The following is a 458-nucleotide window of genomic DNA, read 5'->3' on the forward strand; positions in this document are numbered from 1 at the left end:
ACGTTACATATATAAAAAAAAATCAACTATTAATTAATTACTGTATAACAGAAATATGTATTTGGTGTGTTAAGTGCAATTTACTTTATCATATTCTTGTAATTTTTTTTTTCAAAAGCTCATTGTTATAATTTTCTTTTTCTCAAATAAAAATGTGATTTATGGACGGAGAAATTAAGGAATGCTTTGTTTGCAAGCAATACTAGACCAACTCAACTGACTAGTCACCAAAGAGAAAAGTTTAAAAAAGTTTTAATTTGTCATTATTGCCTTCCTAACTGTTTGATTTGCCGCCAATGAGTAATAGCTCAAATGGCATAGTTTCCCTATACTCAATTAAGAGGTTGCGGGTTCGAATTTCCTATCTTTGGTAAAAAAAAAAAATTGTTTGATTTGCCAGCATTAATAGATAAACTATTTTTAATTTGTCACTATACTAAAATTTAGCTAAAAATAAC

This window comes from Arachis ipaensis, chromosome B07 (assembly GCF_000816755.2).
Source record: "Arachis ipaensis cultivar K30076 chromosome B07, Araip1.1, whole genome shotgun sequence".
Lineage (NCBI taxonomy): Eukaryota > Viridiplantae > Streptophyta > Magnoliopsida > Fabales > Fabaceae > Arachis > Arachis ipaensis.